Here is a 24,032-nt window from a genome sequence, read left to right as displayed (position 1 = left end):
TAAAATTAATAAAGAATGAATTAAACTACATGATGGGAAAAAAGATATTTAAATGGGCCGGCTTCCTCCTTGGAGGTCGCCGGTTCGACTCCCGGCTGCGGCACACAGGGGGTGGGAGTCCCAATGATGGATCGTTCCTACCGAGGCATGGTGCGGTCCTGAGGGCAACCCGGTTTTACCCAGCTGTTACCCCAACGAGTCTCTCGTGTGGGGGCAGTATGGTTTCCGGGCGGAAGTCAGCTTGCGTAACGGCCGGGGCCAGATCGAACATCGCGTCCGTAAGAGCGGGGCTGACGGGGGAATGTCTTTGACATGACCCCGGAGACCAATTCGGTCTTGTACAGAGAAAGTCTCCTTCCAAAAAAAACATCATATATATTAATAACAATAAAAGGCTATTTAATTACTAACCATAAAATATAGTAAAACAATTTATTAGAACAACAATAAAAGGCTATTTAATTACTATTTACTCATTTCGTAAATTGAGAAAAAAAATCTACTACTTCTGATAAAGCAAAACAAACTTATGCCACATGGCATTTGCTTAAACCACTACTTGCCACCTGTCATCCTCTTACTCCATCTTTAGAAAATTTGAGCGCTAAAAACACACAAGCCTATGCCTTCGCTCTTTTCCTTCACACTTTCATACGTCTTCATATCACAAACCCTAATGACGTCTCCCTCTCAAGCATCCATGGCCGCCTTCGTATCTACCGCATCTGTGGCCATCTTCTTTATGCCTGCGACCACCACAAGCCCTTTGTCTTTTCATCTCACGATCCGGTTGTAAAAACCCTAAGAGGGGCCTGTGTTTATCAATCTCTCTTTAGAACCTTCCATCCATTGCGTTTCCTTCTCAAGCAAATCTCTTACTTCAGAAGAAACAACTCAGACGTCTCTATTTCTTTCAGTTCTAGGGTTCTAAACTCGATTTATTTTTCATCCGATTATGATTAGTGCTTTTTTCTTACAGATCCTTGTAACCATCCTGTTGATGTATTCTCTGCTGGTTTTGCTGACAAAAACAATCTGTTTGAATTGAATGGAGCCTCACGATTATTGGGCTGCCTGATATATTATAGTAAGATTGTTCTGTTGATTTTTGTTTTAATTTTGAAATATGTTTGTTTAATATTAGGTTAGGATGTTGATTTTGTTAAATTTGAGATGTTAGGGTTTGTTTAATCAACGAATCAAATGGAGATTGAGCCGATAATTCCGGCGAATTAGCGGGCAACGTTAGTAATATGGTTCTAAACGTATATCACTGGTGCTAATTTCCGATTTTGTTTCCCATGATTTTCAATCTGTTATTTTCATTAATACACTGTGTCCAGGTTGATTTTTTAGATTGAGATCTGTATGTTAACACATTGTTGATTGGTTCCAGGTTCATATGTATTTTCTCTGCCGATTTTGCGAAAGATCATCAGGTATGCATACACAATTCACCCCCTCTGATTCGTTAATTATCATCTCAACTCAATCGATCATCTGTAACGACGATCTAAACCTGATTCTGTGTCGTTTCGTTTTTTTTTCTTTTTTAATCAGATTCAATAAGATTATTAGGTTTTTGTGAGATTACGATTGAGGATTGTGTTTGGATTGGAATCGGGATTGATTCATGGAGAAATCAATGAGAGATTGAGGAAAACGATGCCGGAATTAGCGGTTGATTGTCGAACGACGTCGTATGGAGCAGTTTCTTTGAGTGGATTTTGGTCGAAGCATTGTGGTGATGTTAGTTATAATCAGCTTCATAAGGTAGCTTAATTAGATGTGTTTTTTGTGTTTTAGTTGTTTGATTGTTTAGTTGATGGTTTTATGATGTTAGGGTTTGTAATTGTGTCTAACAAGTTGTTTCACTCATTCTCTCATCTAGCCTTATCTATGGACTGTTTTGACGATGGCGGTGTAGGTTTGGATGCGACTATTTCGATGACGGCGGTGTAGGTTTGGATGCGGTGAAAACGCGTGGAGACGGTGGTTTGACCCGCCGAGAAGGTTTTCGACCACAACCCTCAACGTCATTAAGGTTTCCGACCTCAACCGCCGCGCTTCAGGTCATCCACGTCTATATTTCTTCTCTATTATTCTGGTTCGTGCTTTTTTGTGTATGATTAAGCTTTGATGAACCAGTTTCTGTTTCTATAATCCTATCATATGCATATGGCTTTCTATTAAACTTCTAGGGCTGTTCATTTTTCTATTAAACCTGGGTGTCTACCTGATCAAATGGGTGGACCTGTAACTGATGCTGATGAAATGTTGAGAAAGTGGACTTTCAGAAGTTACGAGTTGAGGAACTTAATGAACACTATCATTCTTCCTATTGGTTGTATTGATGTTGGACTTTCCCGCCATAGAGCGTTGCTCTTTAAGGTATGGAATTCTGCTAATAGCTTCTATAATTCGTATAACTTTTTTAGCACATTGTCAAATATTTATTCAATGCTAGGTACTTGCTGATAAGATCAATCTTCCATGTAGTCTGGTCAAAGGGAGTTACTATACTAGAACCGATGATGGAGCTGTGAACTTAATCAAGATTAATAGCGGAAGGTATGGTGATCATGCCCTTTGTTGCACACTTGCACCTGTTTGTACGCATGTATATAGAATTATAGATGTATATGTTATTTGTATCCTGCTTGCATATGCATGTATATGTGATACATAACACACTTCTGTTATGTTTCATGCCTTAATCTTCAACTTTATTATCTTTACTCTCATTCACTAACAATAACCATCTGTAAGTGTTTATTCAAAGTGTTCAAATTGTCCTGTAATAAATCATTATAGTGATTCATAGGTTAGTTTCTGAGGTGATTAATCTAAATTACAATAGGAGCATACAAAACATGGTACCTCTTCGTTTGTATATGTTTAGACTTTCGAAGAGTCAAATGGTTTACAATAAACTTAGTTAGCTTACGCGAAGTGTGTTGCTAATTATTGTATTTTATGCTGTTGGTTTTTAATGGTTCTTTAACACAATTATAGGTAGAATTCAAATAGTTTGTTGCTTCCGGTGGTGTCCTCCACGGCTCCACTAGCACCACTTTGATTAACTTCAACAACCGTTGTTCCGCTCGACCCGACCCACGCAGTTGTTCTTGCGTGAAGTCTAAATCAAGTGAAGTGTGTGTGTGTTTTTTTTAATTTGCAAACTTGTCAGAATTTATTGTTTTTGACAGCTTTTGCATCAGACAATCAAGTGAAAGAAAAGAGTAAATGGTTTTCATCTTTAAAAGACATGTCATTTTTACTGATAGATTATTTCTATACTGAATTTGTTTTTTTCTTTGATTATGAACTTTTGGTTCTTGATTGGTAATCTGAGGTTTGACCTTTAACCATCACCATGTCAAAAACTTGCAGGGAACCTCTGATGAGGTGGTCCGTGCTGCCGAAGTTCATAATTTCTCTGAAAGAGTGAGCAAATTCATCTATAGATGCTTGATTTCGTATTTGTTTGCTTGGTTTTTGTTCTTTTTAACCATGGTAACCATCAGGTTGAGCCTAGAGGTTGCGGTATGGGCGGGTTGGGTAAGGGTCGAAATGGGTAGTACATCCGCTTCGCAGAAATACAAATGTAACCCGTTGCATCGCAGCGGGTAGTACTTCTCTATAGCTAAAAATTATCGCAAAGTTGCAGGTCTCTATTTTGATTTTAATGATTTTAACTGCACTACTATATTTCTTGCAGGAGCTTTTATTATGTATCTTCACTCTATAACTACTTCAACATTGCTCCAGTTAAAAGTTGTTTCCCAAAGTCCATAATTGGGGTTCTTCATCTGAACGTCCATCCTCTAAACTTGCTTTTGTGTTCCAAGTGTGAAATCATGTAGTCTAATTATCATGTAATTCCTTAATTTGTTTCAGTTACATTTTTAAGGCTATGAGAACCCAGCGTATTAATTATGTTTACATCTATAGATTGGTCGACCCCTACTCATCATGAAGTATTGAACGATCTTGCCTCAGTTTTGGTCGTGATCCGCTCGAATGATCGGTAAGAAGTCTTCTTATTACTTTAGCATTTATGGGTAGTGTGTGGCTACGGTTGTGCATTGGTTGAATTAGGTGGTGATTGGCGGCTGATTCACAGCCGTTAATGGTGACATATAGCTGCTATTCTGGTCAGTTTTGGGCTGAAGCCGTGAACACATTTCGCTTAACGGGTCGTGCCTTGACCAGGTGAGCGATTTAATATGTTTAGTTTTTAAAATTTAGAAAAATATGTTGTGTCATAAGTTAAATTGTTCTGGTATTATATGTCAAATTTTAAAAGATCAAAATGCAATGAGCATCATGTTATGTTGAGGTACAATAGCTTTTTCCCAAAAAAAAAAAAAAGAAAAAAAAACAAAGAGAGAAATCACAAGATTGAATTTTCGAATAATGAATTGCTTTTGTTTTTTTCTTATTCTTTAGGTTGCATGCAAAAATATTTATTAAGATATTACAAGAAGTCAGGTACTTCTAAATTTTAAATTAGTGTTTCAACTTGAAGGGGTATGGTCCCAGATCTCGCGTCAGCACGACCACGAGTGACCATTACCCTTATCAAAGACCCCCACCAGCAAGAACTTATCTGTGCCCGTGCAGGCATGCGCGAACACAGCGGTCGAATCCAATCGGTCAAATGATGGAAGAAGACTTACCTTGTGCATGAAAATGGGTGTACGCAAAGCGATGTGGCCTAGCACCGCATCCTATGAACATTTTCATCACGACAAGTGATCTGGACAACAGCAACAGTCACCATAAGTGGCGATGCGGCCTAGCACCGCATCCCGCAGTCTTCGCCAGAGTGGGAGCGCGGAAACAACAGCGGTTACCACAGGCAGCGATGCGGCGCGGCACTGCATCCTGCCCACGAGGCAAGTGGGACTGACACCACAGAGCAAGTGGCACCAATGACAGTCACATGTCAGCCCTTACGTGAGCAACAGAATGACACTATAGTAGGACGTGGCTTCACCTCCACAACCGAGAAGCCTGACATACCTGCATAAGGGTGGCACGTCGTCAGTCTGTCCCCTCAAACACCCTCCTTCACTCCTCCTCTATAAATACCCATCCCGAACCAGGTTTGAGGTATCTCTTCACAACTCTCTCACTACTACTACGATCACACACTTTGCTTCTCAAGCAAATTACTGATTCTCACGCCGGAGAGTGGTAACAAGGAGCACCCCCCACCCCTTCCTCCTTGTTACGAGTCATGGTGTGTTTTCCTTGTGCAGGAGACAGCCCAGCTGACGGTGCAGCCACCGATCCTCGGAAAGAAGGGATTAACCCTACTTGACGAGACCAGTGAATTAACCTCTCTTGGTTAATCGCTGTTTCATCATTGGCGCCCACCGCTACTCTTAGCACTTTTTTCACATCTCTTTCTTTCTTGAGATCATGTTTGATCGTCCAAACAATGCTAACGGGGAAAATCTAAACCCCACAAACCCAGGGCCTGCGGGGACTGCTCCCCCTGCCCAAAACGCCGGCCACATAGGCACATCAGCAGCAAAGGGCGCTCCCCCCGCGTTCACACCAGATTTTTCACAGTATGCTACTGTGATACCTCCAGGCATGGATCTCCATGCCTGGTATTTCCAACAACAAAATATGCTGGCCGCAACATATAATAGAGCTTGCGCTGAAGCGCAAATTCCCGGTGGTCCCACCTCCGCACCACATACACCTGCCGGTCATATCTTGCAATATGACGACAGGGTCCCCACACACCGAGCCTCTCGCAGTAGGCACGAGGACCGCGGTACCTCTTACTGCGACGTCCGCACGCTTGATGAGGACGATTCCACATAGCCGCCTAGGCCCCCATGGCGAAAACAGGCGGCAGTCTACAGCCCACCACGGCTTCGGCATCCATAGCCGTCTGGGACCACAATCCTACAACGAAGGGTATGGTCGTACCGACCCGGACGACCCTACATATTGCAGGGAATCCCACACAACCAACAGCCGACCGGGAGGGCACAATTATGTTCCACGGAACCCCGCACTACATACCTCCGCGCTGCAAAGCGCAACCAGAGCTAGCCCTACAGACCAAAATCCGCGGCCGAAAACTCCAAATTCGTGCCAGAGATTGCCCACGCCGATGTCACCATGACTAAATTCCCGCTAACGATCGGGAAATACAGTGGTTCGTCCGACCCGGACGACCACATGAATATTTTTACCGGCGCCGGGTGCAATGGCAAGTGGGATGAGGCCACGTGGTGTCATTTTTCCCCCAGACCCTCACTGGTCTGCCGAGGGCTTGGTTCGATTCTTTGCCAGTTGGATCACTGGCTTCATTTGAGGACCTGCAAGCAAGGTTCTCGCACACTTCAGCCAGCAGCGACGTCACAAACGTGATTCTATGGACGTCATTAACATCTGGCGCGGAGACAACAAAACTCTTGAATCGTTTGTCGTCCGCTACAATAAAGAGTGCCTTGAGATAGGTGGTGTTGCAGACCAAATGGCACGCAACCATTTCATTCGAGCCGTCAAGGACGAGGAAATGGTAATGACCGTCTCAGGCAAGGAGGGCTTGCCAGAAAAATGGGACGACGTCATGGCCGCGGTCAAGACGTACGCCCAAACTCAGCGTTCTCTCAAACCGCATACTGCCAAGGCACAGCCCCAAGCGGAAGGTCAATCCTCCCGCCAAGACTCCAAGCGCAATAACAAGCACAACCGGAACTCATGGAATCGTGGCAGCGATTCCAAACCGTACGTCCCATGCAGCCACCAGCCCGACGCAAGGGCAACAATCAATGCCCAACGCGACATCCGGGCATCCAAGAAAGAATCTCGGGACCGTAGTTGGACCGAGATTAACCAGTCGCCAAGTGACGTCCTCCTCACGGACGCACAATTCTTGCGACCGGCCCAACCGATGAAGTCCAAAAAGAACCAGGATCTCACGTTTTACTGTGAGTACCACAAGGACTCGGGCCACACAACAAACAACTGCATCAGTCTCCGACTGGAAATTGAGCGAGCCCTGAAGGAGGGGAAGCTGCAACACTTGTTGTCAACCGTGCAAAAGCAAACCAAGCGCATCACCCCCCACAACGAGGGCACCTCCACGGGTAAAAGGACCATGTATGTGGCCTCAACCCACATGATCAATGGAGGACGTGGAAAGCCGCGCAAGGCGGCAAGAAGATCAGACATTGACTGGAAAGACGAACAAGTCGTCTTTATAATAGTCCGAGGCAGACCGCGCGACAGGCACGCCGTCGTTATCACAGGCTACCTGCCTCATTACTGCATGGAGCGATTATTCATCGACCCGGGCAGTACATCTGACATCATATATGAGCAATGCTTCAACCAGTTCGATCAAGAAGACAAGGATCGGTTGCAGCCGGTAGATTACCCCTTGGCCGGATTCGCAGGGGAAACCGTATTTCCCCTGGGCCAAATCACTTTTCCTGTGCGCCTTACCAACGGAAGGCACACGCGAATGGAGGAGGTGAACTTAATGGTTTTACCTCACACCTCCCAATACGATGTACTTCTCGGGCGCGAGTCCCAAGGCGATTTCAACATGATTACCTCCGTCCCCCACTCTGCCATCGGTTTCCCAACCGAAACGGGGGTCGCGATAATATATGCCCGGAGAGAGGTTATGTCCACGGATGAGCTGCGTCCGACCAAGATGGCGAGGCCCACCCCAGCTCCCAACCGGAAAAATGGGTTCTTAACGCAAGACACCCAGAACAAACGGTCACGTTGGGCCACACCTTGTCCATCAACATCAGAGCGCACCTGAAGTAGCTCCTCTTCAGGAACCAAGATATTTTCGCATGGACACCCGCAGACATGACAGGGGTAGCACGCGAAGTCGCGCAACATTTCTTGAATACCTTTCCAGGTATCAAGCCGGTGATCCAAGGCCAACGCCACCTTGGGTCCGCAAAGAACGAGGCGATGTATGAGCAGGTCAAAGAACTGCTCTCCGCAGGCATCCTGCGGGAAGTCAAGTACCAGACTTGGTTATCCAACCCAGTCATGGTAGAAAAACCAACCGGGGGCTGGCGCATGTGCGTCGACTATAAAGATCTGAACAAAGCCTGTCCCAAGGACTGTTACGCGCTTCCAGAGATTGTTGAGAAAGTCGATAACCTCGCCCCGTTTCGATGGAAGTGCTTCCTCGATTGCTACAAAGGCTATCACCAAGTACAAATGGCAATCGAGGACGAAGATAAAACGGCATTCCGCACACCTACCGGAAATTACTGTTATACGAAAATGCCGTTTGGGTTGCGCAACGCGGGCGAAACCTATCAAAAATTGATGAACGACACTTTTGGTGATCAAATCAGCAAAAGTGTCGAAATCTACATGGACATGAGCATGGAGGAGGATACCATGCTCAACGATATTGAGAGAACATTCCAGACTCTGCGTAGCATCAACATGAAGCCCAATCCAGTGAAATGCTCATTTGGAATGGAAGAAGGCAAGTTCCTTGGATTCATCGTCACTAAAGATGGATTCAAGGTGAACCCGGAAAAAGTTCAGGCGATCGAGCGCATGCCATCGCCTTCCTCGATGAAAGAAATGCAACGACTAGCTGGCAGACTAGCTGGCAGACTAGCCGCACTGAACAGATTCTTAGCCAATCATGCGGCTAAATCTTATCCTTTCATCAAGACTCTGCGGAACAACTTAAAAAAGGAACAATTCCAATGGACCGCAGAATCCGAAAACGCTTTCCAGGAGATGAAAGAGTGTTTGATACAACTCCCAACTCTAACAACACCACGCAAAAAAGGACCACTTATCTTGTACTTATCTGCCGCAGACAACGCGGTACTCATAGTGGAGCGAGAGGGAGTTCAAACACCCATCTACTATATCAGCAAAATGCTCAACGACCCAGAGACAAGATACCCCATCATGGAGAAGTTGGTACTCACACTGGTGCACGCATCAAGACGGTTATGACGTTACTTTGCAAACCACGTCATCACTGTGTTGACCAACTACAGGATCGGGCCGATCCTCTCCAAGCCCCAAATCTTTGGGAGATTAGCAAAATGGGCCATTGAACTGGGCGCGCACACACTGATCTATAAGCCGCGGCCCGCAATCAAAGGCCAGGTTCTAGCTGATTTCGTTGCTGAAGTACCGGCGAATCGCATCCAGGAATGCGAAGAAAAACAAAACCCTACACTACCACCATCCTCCTCAGATACATGGGCACTATATATCGATGGTGCATCCAACAAGGATGGTGCAAGTGCGGGTCTGCGACTCGTCAGCCCCGATGGCCAAGAGCTCACCTATGCAATCCGCCTCGATTTCAAAAGTACAAATAACGAGGGAGAGTATGAAGCTCTATTGGCAGGGCTACGTCTAGCAGTCAAGCTCGGCGTCCAACACTTGGAGGCACACGTCGACTCACTACTGGTTGTAGGGCAAGTGCGCGGCGACTATGCCGCAAAAGGGGATATCATGATCCTCTACCTCGAACAAGCCCTGCAACTGAAATCAAAGTTCACTTCCTTCAATATTCGTCATATCAACAGAAGTGAAAACAAACCCGCGGATGCACTTTCAAAACTCGCATCCACTAGCTTCCAACATCTAGCAAAGGAAATACGCATTGAGATTCTGCAGAATCCCTCAGTACCCCTGCGCCAAGTTAAAGTCATCCAGTACGGTACAACATCCTGGATGACACCGATCATTGCATACTTGCAATCAGGTGTTACTCCCGAAAGCAAAGCAGAGGCACGCAAATTACAATACAAAGCGTGCCATTATCAGATGGTAGACGGTATTTTATACCGCAAATCATACCCGGGGCCACTCCTACGATGCGTCGACCCCCAAGATGCCACGTACCTTATCAGAGAGATACACGAGGGAATACGTGGCATACATGCAGGCCCACGCATGGTGGTGGCCAAAATCATGAATGTTGTGTACTACTGGCCCGGCATGCACCTGGACGCGGTCAAAATCTTGCGCAAGTGTTTCAATTGTCAGCGGCATGCTCCCAAAACCTTTGTTGGTGCATGCGTCTGTCGACTTCGTCTTGTATCGAGTCTTGAATTGCTCAGGGCACGAAGATAGAGAAATCAAGTCTAAAAGCTAATTCCGCTTGAAAAGTCAACTTGTAATTCCGCACAGAATTAACAAGTAATTCCGTTTGTAATATTAATTCCGTGTGAGATGCCTAATTCCGTGTGAGTTGTTATTCCGTTTGAGTATGTTCAAACGGAATTAGGAAGTCTATAAATAGGGTTAATCTCGTTTCACTTGGTACGGAATTAAGAAAAGTGTTTCCGACGGCGAAGCTCTGTCGAAGTGTCTACAGACTTGTAATTGTTACCAAATCAATAGAAAGATAGTTTAAAGTGATATTATAGCTGAATCACACACAATATGTCTGTTTTCGCCTTTCATATTTTGTAGAACACCTCTGATCGACTCGTTCGGGTCCGTACACGATCCTACATGTGGTATCAGAGCTCAGGAGGAGGAGTTCTGCCGATTTCAGCTTGATTTGATCTTATTTTCTTACTTCTACACCTTCTTTTCTAAATTGAACATCTTTTCACGGTCAAAATGATTTGAATTTCACACATCATAAGCGGAATCATGTTTTAACAAAGCCTTGAGAAAATTGGACCTTGATTCATTCAAAATTTGATAAAATCAGTAATTCCGTTTGAACAACGAATCTGAAATGATGACATCATCCTAATTTCGCTTGAAATTGAACCATAATTCCGCACGAAATTACTTCATTTGGTTAATTCCGTTTGAAGTTGTTGCTAATTCCGCACGGAATTCATAATTCCGCTTGAAATTTCAAACGAAATTATAATTCCGTTTGAAAGTATATTTCCATTTGGTGATTCCGTTTGAAACTTTTAATTCCGTTTGAAGTCAGTGTGCAGGTTAATCTCGCTTGAAGGTAATCTCGCTTGGAAGTGATTTCGTTTGGAGTAATTTCGCTCGAAATCTAATCTCGTTTGAAAGGATTATTTGAGAAATTTTTTGTAAATCCGAATCATGGAAGAGGAATTTTATAACGCTTTTGCTACCCCGATCACAGTTACTTAGCAGAAAATGTTGGAAAATGAAACGGGGACGATGCAAAAACCGCCTAAGCTCATGAACATTGAGGAGTATAAAGGTTGGGAAGGACGGTTTGAAAATTGGGTTCAAGCAAACTATTTGGATGCTTGGGAATGTGTTGAGACAAAATATGTGAGACCAACAAATGACGATGAAGAGGAGATTGCAATTAAAGATATGAGTGTTGATGATAAAAAGAAATACAAGAATGAAAAAATGATGCTAAGTCTTTTGCAACAAGCTGTGAAAGAAGACATCTTGGTCTTATTGCAACATAATGGAAGTGCTTATTCGATCTGGAAAGCTTTAAGATCAAAGTTTGTTGGAAGTCAAGAAATGATAAAGAACAAAAAATCGCTTCTGAAGAAAGAGTTTGATCTATTTCGAGGTTTGAAAAATGAGAGCACAAAGCAGATAATTGAAATATACTATAATTTTTGGTAAACATGAGGAAGGTGAGCATCAATAAAGACAATGAGGAGTTGATTGAGAAATTAGCAGATGCGTTGCCACACGAGACTTGGGGCACATATCTCATGATGCTAAGGAACAAGAAGGGATTTAGCAATCTGACACTGAGTAAATTCATTGAAAAGATTGATGCTCATGAGATGGAACAGAGAAAGATCTCGAGAATGAAAGATTTTGATGGTGAGCAAGACATTGGGCTTTATTACAAAGCAGGTTTGAATGACAAATCTACCAATTTGTCTCCAAAAGTTGAAAATGCGTTCAATGCAAAGAGTTCATCAGGAAGTTCATCCAAAGGATCTAACAGCAATACAAGTTTCTCATCATATCCATCATTTGATCCGAACATTTCAGCAACAAAGAATGGAAAGAAGTTACAATGCAATATTGTACTGAATCTGGAAAATGATCAGGAATATTCTGAGGAACTGGCCAAAAGTCATATGTCTTTGTTGGGAACCGTGTTGGAATCATATGGTAGTTTTGTTGCAGGTCGGATCGGGAATCCAATGCTTACAAAAGAGGATTACTTTCAGATAGATGCTGAAGAAATGGAATTGATGGATATAAAATGGTGTTTAGCGAGTGTGTTGAGACGAGCTGAGAAATTTAAGCAGATCACAGGAAGAGATGATTTACGTGATGCTAATGTTTCTACTTTAGGATTTGATAAATCTAAAGTTACTTGTTTTCGTTGCAGGGAAAAAGGACACTTCAAGAGGGTGTGCACTAATCGCGAAGCAAGTGGAGCTCAAAATCCGTTCAACAACAACAATGATTACTATCGGAAGGCCATCTAGCATCAAGTTGCTCAACAACAACAAGAACCACAAGTGGCACATGGTAGAAAAGTAATTGAAGAATCATCAAAGAGAGCTTGTCTGGTGAATCAAGATGATCAAAAAGATTCAACAAGTTTCAATTGGGACAAATATGTTTCAGCTGATGGTAAACTTGTTTGATAGATCAAGATGATAAACAGTTGCCAGAAGGTTTTAGCTGGGAGAATTTCAATTGGGATGACTATGATCCCAACAAAACTTCAACTCAAAAAGCTTTTGTTACCCGAATTGAAGAAGACAGTGATGATGATACCGAGTATTATGCAAAAAGGATGGCAAAGCATTTGAAAATGATGGAGGAAAGTGATAGTGAAGATGAAAAAGCTAAAAAGAAAAAGAAAAAGGTCAAAACACTGGTCAGCAGTGATGATGAAGATGTTCCAGTGGTGAGAAGAAAAGTGAAAGAAGTTCTAGCTTTCAAAATTGATGAAGAAGCTGATGCAAAGAAGAGTCCAATGATTTGTGAAAACTGTGAAGCCGTAAAGAAACAAAACAGTACTTTGATTCACAACATGAACAGGTTGAAGGAATCTTACGATGTGCTGAACAAAGCCATGAATCAATACAATGAATCCAGTGAAGAACAGGCAACAACAATGAAGACACTTCAAGGAGCTTTCATGATAAAGCAAAAAGTTGTGAACAATTATATTGAAAAGTGTGCTGTACTAGAACAAAAACTGGAAACTCAAAGAATTGAAACAGAAAGAGTAAATCGATTGTTAAAAAGTTACTCATGTACTTTTTATGTCATTGACAGGATTTATCCAACTGTTGAAGGCATGAAGGCATTTGAGGATGATGAAGTAACTGAAGAACAGAAGGTTTCTGAAGAAAAGACTCCGGAAAAGAAGAAAGAAAAGAAGAAGGATACTAAAATAAAGACATCTGGTAAGAAACAAGGTGTCAGTTACAACAAGTGTCCACCTGTTGGTGCATCCAGTGTCTGTTAACTACGTCTTAATCGAGTCTTAGGTTTAGATAGGAAAGAACAATGCACAGAAATCAAGAAAATGTATTTAGTGGGTGATTCCGCTTGAAATGACAATAGGTCATTTCCAAGCGAAATCAGATTATTAGATCTTCCGCTTGAACCAGCAATGGTGATTCCGCTTGAATTCACCTGGAGCGAAATCAGAGGTTCCGCTTGAACCTATTTCAAGCGGAATCAGGCACTCTATATATAGGTGAGAGCTAGGTTCATTTGGGGCGGAATTAGGTGAGTGTTTCTGAGCCGAGGTGTTGCCGAATTGTAATCAGAACGTGTAAAAGCTCAGGATTAATCAGTAAATTAAAGGATTGAAAGGAAACAAGCTGTTTGACATTGTTTGCATTGATTCCGCCTTTGTAAATGATGATGAACTACTCAACTTGACTGTTTAGGGTCACGTAACTGGTCCAACAAGTGGTATCAGAGCTTAGGACGAGGAGTTCATACCAATTCAGCTTGATTCTACTGGATTCTCTCACTTCTACACCTTCTTTTCTGATTTGAACATGTTTTAACGGTTAAAATGGTCTGATTTTTACATATGTCATGTAAAACATAGTTTTAACAAACCCTACAAAGAATCAGATTAAAATTCAAATTAAAAATGGTAAAATTGGGTCAAAAACCTGGTTCCGCTTGAACGAGTAAACAAGGTATAACAACATATTCCGCTTGAAAAACAGTGGTCATTTCAAGTGAAATAACAGATTCCGTTTGAAAATTCATATTTCGCTTGAAAGATATAATCTGATTCCGCTTGAATCAGATTTCGCTTGAAACTTGTGTCTTATTTCGCTTGAATAGCTGATTTCGCTTGAAGTTGTACTTAGCTTGAAAAACTGATTTCGCTTCAGCTTATTCCGCTTGAAAATTGTTGTTTAAAAAAAAAACAAAAATTTTTCTAAGTGTGTGTTGATTGTTTCAGGTACTTGAAAATGGATGATTTGTTCATGAATCCGTTCTGCGATGTGTATGCCTATACCAGTGGTTCAGGAGACGGCACAACGAGCAACACGAATGAAACTACACCAACCCCGAATGCGAAGAAGATTCTTTCTGATGCGATGAGCGTGGAAAGTCTTATGGTACATACAACAAGCCTCCTAAACTGATGGCGATCGAAGATTATAATCGGTGGGCTACGAGATTTGAGGAGTGGCTTAAAGCTTTCGCATTTTCAAGTTGGAAAAGTTTAAAGAATGGTTTCAGTTTGAAAGATTGTGTTGGTGAAAGTTTGACAGATACTGATGATGTTGAAAGATACGTTGCTGAACAGAAATGCATAGCGTTGATTCATCAGTCAGTCAGAGATGATATAATTTCATTGATCGAATATGAGAATTCAAAGGATCTTTGGGAAAAGTTGAAAGTTAAGTGCATAGGTAGTGCTGAGATTGTAAAGAACAAAAAGAAACTGTTACGTAAAGAGTTTGATTTATTTGGTTGTATGAAGAATGAATCTGTTTGTAAAATGATCGAGAGATTTGGGCATCTGAAGATGGAGTTGGCTAGACATAGTATCACTTATACTCAAGAGGAGCTGGTCGACAAGTTGTTTGATTCGTTGCCGAATGATCAAGATTGTTCTTTGCCTTAATGTTGAAGAATACCATCAAGCCGCCAGAAGTGTTGACTGTGTATTTGCTGATCGAAAGACTAGAAAGCCATGAGTTGGAGATAAAGAAATCTAAAGTCAACAACACAGCTCATCAGCAGAATGTGGAGTTGTACTACAGAGGAAATCTACCAAAAACTGGGTCTCCAAGAACAGCATTTTCTGCAGAAAGCTCAAATACTGTGAATCATGAAACACCTCATAGTGGTTTTCACAGTGGATCTTCTTCAACACCTTCAAACCAATCTGCATCAAAGAACTTATTTCAATGCAACATCGCTGTAGATTTGAAGAATGGTCAAAATTTCAGCAAAGAATCTGCAAAGCAGCAGATGGTTTTCTTAGCATCTGTGCTTGAATCGTATGAAAGCCTTGTGGCAGGCAAGATAGGCAACACCAACCTAACAAAGGAAGACTACGATCAGATAGATCCTGAGGAGATGGAATTGATCGACATAAGGTGGTGTATGGCCAGTGCAGTTCGAAGGGCACAACATTTCATGGAGATTACAGGAAGAAAGTCTATTGGTGGACCTTCTACCAAGTTAGGCTTTGACAAATCAAAAGTGACCTGTTTCAAGTGTAAACAGAAAGGTCATTTTAAAAGAGAGTGCCGAAATGCTTATGCTGATGATTCTGAAAATCCATTCAGAGAAGATTACTACAAGAAGGCAATTTATCATCAGAACAAGGCTGAACCCCCAGGATGAAGCAGATTGAAGACAAAGAAAAATCCAGAGCTCTTGCTGTCATTCATGACGATGAAGGTTTCGACTGGAGTGAGCTGCTACCTGAGGAAGACTCAGTAGGTTATGCGTTTGTAGCAAAAACGGAAATCAAACCGTACAGAGACACCAGAACAGAAGCAGAAAAAGCACATGAAAGACAACAGAAAGCTGAATGGAAAATGTTGAGATTATCTCGTGTATTCAGTGAAGCTAGATAAGCAAAAAGATGGGATGCAAATAGAGAGTGTTACCTTGATCCTGAAGGAAACATTGCTATAGATGCAAAGACTCTTAGTCTTGAAGCTTTAGTTGAGGAATTTGCTGAACAAGAAGAGGCTCAACAGAGAGAATGGTGGGGAGGTGGTGAAGAAAAAGAGAAAGAAAAAGAGCCGGAACAGAAGCCAAAGAAGATAGATGAAGGAATCATTGATACGACACAGGATATGACAACTGAAAACTTTGGAAAGATGGCTGACAAGGTGCTGGCTGCTAAGGCACTTGAGGTAGACTCTAAGTCTGTATCTGAGTCTAAAAGCCAGGTCAGTTTCGTCAAGTGAGTCAGGTAAGAAAGTCAAAGGTGATAGTGACTGCAAACATTGCATGAAAAACTGCAAAGTTTGTAGTACACAAGCTTACCTCAAAGATACGAAGGTAAATGATCTGACAAAAAGAGTCAGGAAAGTTGAAGATCAGATTCTTGAACGTGATAGAATGCTAAAATTTTCAAATGAACAAGTTAAAAAGTTGACTGAGAAAATTGACAATGATAAAATTGAAGTAGAAAGAATTAGGAGAGAAAATGAGAAACTAATTCATGAAAATCGTCAACTCTCAGAAAATTTTAACAAGTTAAAACAAACAATTCAAGATTTTGATGAACGAAACAGTAAAACAAGAAAAGAAAATGAGCATTTAACTGTGATTCTTAGACACAAAGAAGAACAAATCAACAAGCAATTGGATGAGATTGCTAAGGTGAAGCTTCAATTTGAAGAAGCTAAGATTGAAAATGAGCGTATCAATCTGAAATTAACCAGTTACAACTCCGCAAGCTTTGTTTTGCAACACATTGTTCCCAAACCTATCGGGAAAAACAAAGCTGGCGAAGATGTATTCTCTGATGGAACATGGGTGGGGTATCATCTAGTTCCACCACCAGTTTTGAACAATTATTCAAAGAAAAAAACAGGGTTGGTTAATGATGATGATGAAAATGAGGTGAAACTTCCAGACACAATTGATGTTACGTTCACTTCTTCTTCCGATGAGGATAGTGTTCAAACTGACGTTGTAAAAAATGTGGTTGAGAATGTTCTAAAATCTGAAAGTGACACTACTGAGGAAGATGAATGTTTCTTGGACAAATACATTCCGAAGCAAAAGTCCAAGAATAACTTAAATGAAGAACCAAATCTTGTCATGTACAAGATGTTGGGTTCGGATAAGTTGTTTTCGGATTCTGAGTTTCCACTTGAGAATGTAAATGTTGCTAAACTGACAAACGTGTTCAAATTGATTGAAGTTGATCTGTCAGAAGTGAACAGTTTAAATCAAACAAAAAGACAAATGAATTTTGAAAAAGATAAAGCTTACTACAAGAAGCCAGTTATTCCACCACGTTTTTATAATAATAATCGAAACAAATGGTCGGGTGGATATCAGGGTGGTAAGGCTTATCAGAAAAAGAATGTTCAAAACAAAAGGTTTGTTGAGAAGAAAGTTTTGCGAACAGTTCGAGTTCACTTTCTGATGAAGAATCAAAAATCTTTTCGAAATCAAACAAAGAGTTCTTTGAAAAGAAAGCTTCGCAAACTCAGTCCGAGGGCACTAGTCGGGTAGTTGACACCCGAATATGCTTCAAATGCAATCAAGTTGGACATATTGCACGAAAATGTACCAATTTGAAGCCTAAGACTGAAGTTGTGAAGATTCAGAAAAAGAAAGTTGATGGGAAAGGAAAAGCTCCATTGGTTGTTGAGAAAAAGGTTTTGAAAAATGAAAACATCAAAGTCAAAACTGAACCTGTTAAAAAGGTGGTAACTAAAAATGATAAATTTTATAAGCGGGTTGCATCACCTCAACAAACATGGAAGCCGAAAGTTGTTAAGAAGGAATCAAGTGTTCCAAAACCAAAGGTTTCTGAGATTGAAAAACAATCATCTTCTACCACACTGGTAAAGATGAATGTTCCTTTGGATTATTATGTGAAACTTGAGAAAGAAAAGCAAAAATCTGAGAAGAAAAATGTTCAGAAGAAAGACCAACCATCTGATCAACCTCAAAAAGATGAGTTTTTCCTATATAAAAAGGTTGAGGTTGGGTCTGAAGAAAGCTTAAAAATGAATGATAAAAATTTTCCGCCACTTTACACTACAAAATCTCACATCAAAGTTGAGTTACCTGAGTCAAAACAGGCTTGGGTAGCATCCAAATCTAACTGAGTGTTTGTGGTTTGTGCAGGAGCTTCTGAGATCCGTTTCACGATGGATTATGGATAGTGGAGCTTCTCGGCACATGACAGGGAAGACAGCGTTGCTGTACGATGTTAGAAATTTCAATGGAGGTTATGTAGGATTCGCAGGAAATCAAGGTGGTAGGATTATTGGTGAAGGAACGTTATCCAATGGGATTGTGACGTTTGAAAGAGTTAATTACATTGCTGAACTGGAGAATAATCTGATGAGCATCTCGCAGATTTGTGACAGGATGTATACTACTCACTTCACTAACAAAGAATGTTTGATCTTGAAACCAGGATTTGTTATCCCTGAGGAATGGATTATCATGAGGGCACCAAGAGTCAATGATATGTACGTGTTGGATATGAGCGTAGCTATTACAACCACGGGTCAGGCTCATTGTTTTGTGTCTAGAGCAACGGAGAAAGAATCGAGATTGTGGCATAGAAAGATGGGCCACATTCACCTACGAAAAATGAATCACCTGGTGCATAACGATTTAGTGTTGGGTGTTCATGTGAAAGGTTTTCATCTGGAAGGGGAGTGCATTAGCTGTGTCAAAGGCAAGCAGAAGAAAAAATCACACCCTAAAAAGCAAGTCAATTCAGTTTCAAGACCTCTGGAGAGACTTCACATGGATTTGTTTGGTCCTATGAATGTCAAAAGTATTACAGGAGATTACTACTGTCTTGTGGTTACTGATGATTATTCCAGATTTTCGTGGGTATCATTCTTAAAGTCGAAAGATGAAACGTATGACAGTTTGATGGCGTTGTTCAAGAAAATTGAAAATCTGTACCAAAGGCGTATAAAAAGAATCAGAAGTGATAATGGTACTGAATTCAAGAACAACAAGATGGAAGAATTTTGTGATGAAAGAGGTATATTGCATGAGTTTAGTGCTCCGTACACTCCGCAGCAGAATGGAGTCGTAGAACGCAAAAACATGACACTAATCGAAACGGCTAGAACAATGCTTGTTGATTCAAAGCTTCCGATAAATTTTTGGGCAGAAGCTGTTTCCGCCGCATGCTATACGCTCAACAGAGTTCTCACTGTCAAGAAGTTCAACAAAACATGCTTTGAGTTAATCAATAACCGTAAACCTAATCTGAAGTATCTTGAACCATTCGGGTCACCCTGTACTATTCTAGAACCTTTTGGAAAGTTTGGTCCGAAGAGTGTTGAGGGAATTTTCATTGGTTATGCAAGTCCTTTACGACATGCTTTCGTTCTAAGTGAGAAGCGGATTATTGAAGCTCCAAATGTTGAATGTCAAGGTAATACAATGCCACCGCAACATCCTGGAGATTCATGGCGTTATCATTACGACACTTTGTGGGATTCGTTTGACGTGATGGAAGAACCAGAAGAAGAAGAAGATTTCTTTGACGAGTTGGGTATTCTAAGGGAGTATGAGTCATCGCAAGAAAGGTTCCCAGCTGAGTATTCTAGGCGACCACGACAAACTTCAAATGACCATGAAGCAGGTCCAAGTAATGCTGGTGAACATGATGATTTCCAACAAAATGAAGTTGCTCATGATATTCAGACGGAACTGAATGATAATCAAGAATCTGAGAATATGCCGATATTTGATCGTGGAGATTCAGATTCTGAGGGGGAGCAAATTCAGAGTTCAAGACAAACAGATCCTGTTAGTGAACAAGGTGCAAATCAGAATGTTACTAATCTGGAAGGCGATGTAGATGTTCCGAGCGAAGTGATGCCAAGAACTCTTTCATACCATCCAGAGGAGTTGATCATTGGAGAGTTGCAATCAGGCGTTCGCACTAGACGTCAAATTGACCAAGGCCTTACTTGTTTTTATTCTACAGTAGCACCTTTACAAACTGAATTTTCATTGAGTTGTTTTATTTCGCAGATCGAACTGTGAACTTACAAAGAGGCGCTAACTGAAGATTCCTGGGTCAATGCGATGCAAGAAGAGTTGAGTCAGTTTGAAAAGTTGGGAGTGTGGAAGTTAGTGGATTTGCCTGATGGTCACGGAAAGATTAACACAAAATGGGTGTTTAAATGTAAGAGAGACGATAAAGGAGTTGTTGTACGAAACAAAGCTCGACTCGTTGTCCAGGGCTTTAGTCAACAGGAGGGGATTGATTTTACTGAAGTGTACGCTCCTGTGGCTCGACTAGAAGCAATCAGAATCTTCCTGGCATTTGCATCTTGGAAAAACTTCAAAGTATATCAGCTAGATGTAAAATCGGCATTTCTTTATGGGAAGGTTAAAGAGGAGGTATATGTCGGACAACCACCAGGATTTACCGATCCAATCCACAAAAACAAGGTCTACTTGCTAGACAAAGCGTTGTATGGTTTACACCAGGCCCCGAGAGCTTGGTACGAGACTTTGTCTCAACACCTACTAGCCAACAGCTTTATTCGTGGAAAAGTGGATGCCACTCTCTTCACTAAAGAGGTCGACAGACATCTTCTGATAGTTCAAATATACGTGGACGACATAATATTTGGGTCAACAAATAAGAATTTGTGCAAAGATTTTGAAAAAGTAATGAAGCAAAAATTCGAAATGTCATCAATGGGGGAGATGAAATTCTTTTTGGGACTTCAAGTTGATCAACTACCTGAGGGAATTTTCATTCACCAGAAAAAGTACGTTCATGATATTCTAGAGAAATTTGGGATGTCAGGTTCTACTCCAGCGTCAACCCCGTTAGCAAGAAATCATGGGATACACCCAGATCTCACCGGAGACAGGGCAGATGAGACGTTTTATCGTTCCATGATTGGTTCATTGATGTACTTAACTGCTTCAAGACCCGATATCATGTACCCAACGTGCCTCGCAGCAAGATTTCAATCTAACCCGAGAGCTTCGCACATGGTTATTGTGAAGAGGATATTACGCTACCTGAAGGGAACTCCAACATTGGGGTTGTGGTATCCTAGAAAAGGCGACTTTATGCTCGAAGGGTATTCCGATTCAGATTTCGGATGCTGCAAAATCAATGCAAAATCAACAACAGCAGGATGCCAGTTCTTTGGACCTTGCTTGGTCACCTGGCAGTGTAAGAAGCAAACTTCTGTGGCCTTATCCACATGTGAAGCGGATTACTTGTCTGCTAGCAGTTGTTGCTCTCAGATCTTGTGGATCCAACAACAGATGCGCGATTACGGTTTGCAGTTTCTTAACACACCTCTCTTTGTTGATAATGAGGCCGCTATTAATATAACAAAAAATGCAGTACATCACGCTAAAACTAAACATATAGAAATTCGATATCACTTCATCCGAGATTGCTTCGAGAAGAAGTTGATACGAATTGAGAAAATCCACACTGACGAACAGAAAGCTGATTTACATACCAAAGCTTTTGATAGAACTCGGTTTAAATATCTTTTAAAACTGAATGGTATGATGCTTTTCTCGGTGTCGGATGGCATTATAGGCATTGATGAAGGTACTGTTGTAGATGACGATGAGAAACAATCTGCAATGGTTTGTCGATTTTTTACTTGTTTTGGTATTTAGGGGGAGTAAATATTTTTAGAAAATACAAAAACAGTAAAAAATTCAAAAATACAAAAACATGAGAAAATTTCAAAATCCAAAAACAATAGAAAACTGAAAAAAGAGCTTGTGTAAGAAGGGAAAATGATAGTACAATTGGCTTGACAGTTACGGTACGCTAAAGATTTGTAAAGTTTAAAAGCGTTAAACAGTCTCGCTGATGATGTGTCGATAGGTTTTTACACATCTATTAGATTTGTTCGGGATATAAACATAAAATTCAAACTTGCTTATTTTGTGGGGAACACTACTTGGATATATAGGTAACCCCTGAAATCTTGTTTGAAAGGTCCCTCTTTCCGAAATACTAGGTCTTTATACTCAGTGATATCTGGGGTATTATTCTGGGACTTTTGCTGAATGGAAGTTCTGACCTAGTCCCCGAATAATACTTTCCGCATTGCTTGAAACATAGCACCACCCTCAGCATAAAAACGATGAAACATTGAAAAATGATAATCGTGTGCTGTTGTAAAAAAGATCCTCTAAAGGGGACACACCTAAAGTCGAACCATCATCTCTCTGCTGAAAGGAAGTTCTGACCTGAGCTCTCACGGTTTTGCATCTAACCCTTTACAGATATCATTTGTGGTATACTCACCTGTAAGATTGAATATTGGGTCTGGATACGGGAGTATATTCAAGAGGTGGGACACATGAATGAGTTTAAGTTCCTAAAACACCAAATTCGTATCCTGAATAGATTGAAAACTGTGTGAGAATTTAAAGTGGATCAGCATATCGACAATCTACGTGAAGTGTTTAATTCTGTGTATGAAATTAAAGCTTAACGGTACTAGTGATTTGTCTGATAGCTGATATGATTCCCTAACACGCTCACCAAAAATATGTTTGTAAATAATTTACTTTCATTACATTCTGCATTTAAGTTTCTGTATTTCATTTCTAGTTTAGAAACTTTATTAAAAATCCAAAAAGATTTTAATTCTGCTTTATTTTCCGACAAACCAAAGTGGAGAGTTAATCGTTAGATTCTCATAGTTGAAGCAGATGCAGGAAGTTTCTGGACTGGAGGATGAGGAGAGCTTATTTTGATAAAATTTGATTGTTGAAAAGTCAAAAACAAGTTCATTAATTTGAAACTTGTTATTTTCTGAAATTGTTTGATAATTCTTGAACAAAAATCAGTATGTTTTGTCACAAATCAACCAAGGTTATTAAGTTGGACTTGGTAGATAAAATTGAGTAATCAGGGTCATTAACTTGGACCTGAATACTTGAGTGGATTTCTAAAACTGATAGATAATGAGATTTATTGTTTAAAATCAATAGGTTGTAATGTTATATGTTTGAGAAACAGGTTGTGGATTTCAAAATCCCCACGGCATCAAAATGTTAAAATTTAAACCAGAAATTCAAGTCCCAGCATACCGAGAGGGGGAGTCTGTGAAATGGGGAGTCAGAATTCTGGATCAACATTTAAAGGGGAGTTTGTAGATTAAGGATAGAGCCAGGATGAGATCCTGAACCTGTGAAGAGAGAGCTTTTACGAGAATACAATTTGGAAAGAGACAAAGACTGAAGACTCGACGCCAGACTTCGTCAACATCCCAGGGGGAGTCTGTTGGTGCATCCAGTGTCTGTTAACTACGTCTTAATCGAGTCTTAGGTTTAGATAGGAAAGAACAATGCACAGAAATCAAGAAAATGTATTTGGTGGGTGATTCCGCTTGAAATGACAATAGGTCATTTCCAAGCGAAATTAGATTATTAGATATTCCGCTTGAACCAGCAATGGTGATTCCGCTTGAATTCATCTGGAGCGAAATCAGAGGTTCCGCTTGAACCTATTTCGAGCGGAATCAGACACTCTATATATAGGTGAGAGCTAGGTTCATTTGGGGCGGAATTAGGTGAGTGTTTCTGAGCCGAGGTGCTGCCGAATTGTAATTAGAACGTGTAAAAGCTCAGGATTAATCAGTAAAGTAAAGGATTGAAAGGAAACAAGCTGTTTGACATTGTTTGCATTGATTCCGCCTTTGTAAATGATGATGAACTACTCAATTTGACTGTTTAGGGTCACGTAACCGGTTCAACAAGTGGTATCAGAGCTTAGGACGAGGAGTTCATACCAATTCAGCTTGATTCTACTGGATTCTCTCACTTCTACACCTTCTTTTCTGATTTGAACATGTTTTAACGGTTGAAATGGCCTGATTTTTACATATGTCATGTAAAACATAGTTTTAACAAACCCTACAAAGAATCAGATTAAAATTCGA

The 24,032-nt window shown here is 41.0% G+C and overlaps 1 long non-coding RNA gene across 1 annotated transcript; it reads left to right on the top strand.

The window, feature by feature from the left end:
- The first annotated feature begins 968 nt into the window (after window positions 1-968).
- On the top strand, window positions 969-1,982 carry LOC118483791. The gene is made up of 4 exons (XR_004871507.1): window positions 969-1,087; window positions 1,397-1,439; window positions 1,561-1,773; window positions 1,928-1,982. It is a non-coding gene; the product is annotated as an uncharacterized LOC118483791 (long non-coding RNA).
- Window positions 1,983-24,032: the final 22,050 nt, after the last annotated feature.

The sequence above is a fragment of the Helianthus annuus genome, chromosome 11 (assembly GCF_002127325.2).
Source record: "Helianthus annuus cultivar XRQ/B chromosome 11, HanXRQr2.0-SUNRISE, whole genome shotgun sequence".
NCBI classification, from domain to species: domain Eukaryota; kingdom Viridiplantae; phylum Streptophyta; class Magnoliopsida; order Asterales; family Asteraceae; genus Helianthus; species Helianthus annuus.
The sequence above is the reverse complement of the archived record's forward strand: the minus strand, read 5'-3'. Positions and strand labels throughout refer to the sequence as shown.